Source organism: Rutidosis leptorrhynchoides, chromosome 10 (assembly GCF_046630445.1).
Source record: "Rutidosis leptorrhynchoides isolate AG116_Rl617_1_P2 chromosome 10, CSIRO_AGI_Rlap_v1, whole genome shotgun sequence".
Classification (NCBI taxonomy): Eukaryota; Viridiplantae; Streptophyta; class Magnoliopsida; order Asterales; family Asteraceae; genus Rutidosis; species Rutidosis leptorrhynchoides.
The window spans coordinates 273,033,283-273,037,610 of NC_092342.1; the positions used below are offsets into that span (position 1 = coordinate 273,033,283).

Consider the following 4,328-nt stretch of genomic DNA (forward strand, 5'->3'; position numbering starts at 1 on the left):
GGAGTTTCCTGCTGCCGACGGTTTTTATTATATATATATATAATATATATATAATTAATATAATTAATTATATATTATATTATATTTATATACATAGTTAACTTGTAATTTTTAGTCCGTTGCGTCGAGCGTTAAGAGTTGACTCTGGTCCCGGTTCCGGATTTTCGAACGTCCTCGCGTACAATTTAATATCTTGTACTTTGCGTTTTGAATCTTGTACTCTTGTGATTTCGAGACGTTTCTTATCAATAATTGGAACCTTTTTGATTGTCTTTTGTTCTTTTGAGCTTTTTGGTCGTTTGCGTCTTCAAATCGTCGAATCTGTCTTTTGTCTTCACCTTTTATTATTTAAACGAATATCACTTGTAAATAGAACAATTGCAACTAAAAGCTTGTCTTTCTTGAGGAATAATGCTATGAAATATATGTTCGTTTTTAGCATTATCAATATCTTTAGTCATCTTTTCCATTCGTCTCTCGACAGCATCTATCTTTGCGGAAATGGAATCAAAGTCATGGCTAGAATCGGCTCTAGCTGCTTTAGATGATCTAACGATATCTTTTTCTTGGTGCCACTCATGTGAGTGGGAAGCAGTGTTATCAATAATTTTTTAAGCGTCAGTTGCGGTTTTCTTCATAATGGAACCACCAGCTGCTATATTGATGTCTTTGCGTGTAGTGATGTCGCATCCTTGGTAGAATATTTGTACTATTTGATAAGTGTCTAGACCATGTTGCGGGCATCCTCTTAACAACTTTCCAAATCTTGTCCATGCTTCATATAAAGTTTCATTTGGCTTCTGCGTGAACGTAACAATTTCTCCTTGAAGTCTCACGGCTTTAGATGCCAGAAAGAATTGTTTAAGAAAATTTTCAACTAAAACGTCCCATGTATCAATCGCCCCTTCAGGTAACGATTCTAACCAATCTTTGGCTTCTCCCTTTAAAGTCCAGGGAAATAACATGAGATATATCTGTTCATCCTCCACTTCTCGGATTTTAAATAGTGTACAGATCCTATTAAAGGTACGAAGATGTTCATTTGGATCTTCCTTCGGTGCACCACTAAATTGGCATTGATTAGTTACCATGTGTAGGATTTGTCCTTTGATTTCATAATCTGGTGCATTAATGTCAGGTTGAGTAATTGCGTGACCTTGGCCAGTGCGTTTAGCTCGCATTCGGTCTTCCATACTTAGAGGTTCCAGATTCTCCATAATTGAATTTGTTGGATCTGAATCACTAGAGGATTCTGATTTAATGGTTGGTTCCTCGACAATCTCTGTTTGAATGATTGGTGGTTCCGAAGGAAAGATTAATGGTTCAGGATCTCTAAATTGTATTTGAATATCCTCCGAATTCTCAACTGTGAGGTCGGGTTCAAAAAATGGATTATCGGAAATTTGAATTGGAGTACTTGGTCGACTGGATGACGATTCTAAAGAAAAATCAATGGCGACAATATTTGCTAGATGTCTTGATCGAGTTACAGGTGGTGAACGTATGAAAGGTGGTGAACGTTTTGCTCGGTGCATTCACTGAATATCATATTAGTTATAAAAGATAAAAATTATATAAGTTATCAAATTAATAGACTTTTCTAATTTTGTCCACGTTTCGAATAGCCAATAGATGCAGCAGGTAGCCATGACCCTTTAAATCGGAAGCCCACAACTCGCCACTAACAAATCCAACTATTACTACGAACCAGAAAATTTTGGATGTCTATCAATTTAACCACTTAAAATAATTTTTCGTTGAAATTTAAAGAAATTTTAGAGAAGAAAAAGAAAATTATATGTCCTAAAACTCGAGCGTCGAAAAATAAGAAAGAAAAAAAGCGCGTTGAAAAATGTCAAAAAATAAAAGGTCGAAAAATAAGAAAATTGTAGCGTGTCGAAAATTAAAAAGGGATTCTAAACGAAAAACGGGAATTACTTAAAAGGATACTAAAATTTTAACACAGCGTCGCAAAATTTTAAGGCACATAAATCTTAGTCTAAAGAAAAAGCACTTAAGGGATTTTACGGCAAATCCTAAAAATCCAAAAGTATATAAATAACTATGGCAAAACTAAACTTAATACTAAAAGTTGTGAATAGAGTCTAAAAATCTAAAGGTAATAAAACTTAAATTAAAAACTTTTTTTTGTTTTTTTTATAGACAAAATCTAAAAAATATATTTTTAAAAATTTTTTTTTTTAAACTTTTTTATTTTTATTTTTAGAATTGCACGTTCAAAATCGAAATTGCGTGTGTAAAATCTGAAATTGCGTGTTGAAAGTCCGAAAATGCGTGCTTAAAACTGGAATTGCATGTGTAAAATTTGGAATTGCATGTTTAAAATCTGAAATTGCATGTGTAAAATCCGAAATTGCATGTTTAAAATCTGGAATTGCATGTTGAAAACTGGAATTGCATGTGTAAAATTTGGAATTGCATGTTTAAAATCTGGAATTGCATGTGTAAAATCCGAAATTGCATGTTTAAAATCCGAAATTGCATGTTTAAAATCTGGAATTGCATGTTGAAAACTGGAATTGCATGTGTAAAATTTGGAATTGCATGTTTAAAATCTGAAATTGCATGTGTAAAATCCGAAATTGCTTGTTTAAAATCTGGAATTGCATGTTGAAAACTGGAATTGCATGTGTAAAATTTGGAATTGCATGTTCAAAAACCGAAATTGCGTGTTCAAAATCTGAAATTGCATGTTCAAAAATTAAAATTGCGTGTTGAAAATCTGAAATTGCGTGTTCAAAACTGAAATTGCATGTGTAAATTCTGAAATTGCAGGTTCAAACTGGTTTGGCCCAAATACTATAATTTATTTATTTTTTTTATTAAATTTTTTTTACCTTTTTTAAAAAAAAAAATTTTTAACGATTTTAAGATTTTAAAATTTTTTTTTACGAAATTAATATTTTTTTTTAATTTTTTTAAATTATTATTATTATTTTTTTTACGTTTTAATTTATAAAAAAAAAATTTTAAATTTTAAAAAAAAAAATAAATACGAGCTCCCCGGCAGCGGCGCCAAAAATACTTGATGTTAAAGCGAAGGGGTATAAAATACTATTAATTTTTACAAGGAAATACTATTAAATACGATACAATTTTACACAAGTTATTTATTTATTTATAAAGTGGATATACCTAAACCTTGTTACAACACTTATAGGCAGTGTAGCTAATCGTATAGTAGTGTAGTTTTTAGTAAGTCCGGTTCGTTCCACAGGGAGGTAGCCAAGTTTAACGCTATATTTTTAAAACTATATTTGTATAAATATAAATATATGTATATAAATATTATTATTATTATAAAAGGGGGGTTTTACCGTTTAATGACCGGTTTGTCGATTTTAAAACATTAGTCGCAGTTAAAACCTAATGTAAAATATTATATATATAAAAGACTTAATTTAAAGCGTAAAGTAAATGACAATAATTAAAGTGCGATAAATTAAAATGCGAAAGATAAAATGACAATAAATAAAGTTTCGATAATTAAAAAGTACGATAATTAAAAGTGCAATTAAATAAAATGACACTAAATAAAAGTGCGATAATTAAAAGTGCAATTAAATATGAAATAAAGGAATTATGCTTATTTAAACTTCCGTAATCATGATGTTTGACATGTTGATTTTAATTTATTACCCTGGGTTAATTGTCCTTTGTCCTAGGTTATTCAATATGTCCATCTGGTTTGTGTCTATAATAGTCCATTAGTCATAAATATAAAGTGCGAGTGTCCTCGTCAAATTATCTTTATATCCGAAGTCAAATATTCCAACTAATTGGGGACTTAAACTATAATTACACCAATTTTCCTTGTATATAATTCACCCCTATTTTAATAAGTCCATTGACTATTAATCCATCTCCGTGTTCGGTTAAATGAACGATTATTAGTACTTATAAATATCCCGCCCATCGTGTCCGATCGAGTGTATATGGTTATTTATAGGTACGTCCAATTGTAAATCTTTATATTAAATTAACAAACTATCATTTAATTAAACAATTATAAAGCCCATTAATAGTCCATAGTCTAATTTCCACAAGTGTCGTTCTTTTGTCCAAACTCCAATTATGGTACAAAGCCCAATTACCCAGTCTTTAATATTTTAGCCCAACATCACGATTACTTCGGCTTAAATAAGCATAATAATAACTTAGCTATGAGACATTAATGAAAATAATATAAACATAACTTACAGTGGGTATTAATAGCGTAGTGGTACACGGACAGAGTTCCGACTTACAAAACCTTAAAACATTCGACTAACCCAACCAAACCATAACTTATTATTAGTCTTAATTAT

General features: G+C 30.6%; 1 non-coding gene across 1 annotated transcript; it reads left to right on the top strand.

The window, feature by feature from the left end:
• Positions 1 to 726: 726 nt before the first annotated feature.
• On the top strand, positions 727 to 833 carry LOC139874097 (small nucleolar RNA R71). The gene has a single exon (XR_011767801.1). It is a non-coding gene; the product is annotated as a small nucleolar RNA R71 (small nucleolar RNA).
• Positions 834 to 4,328: the final 3,495 nt, after the last annotated feature.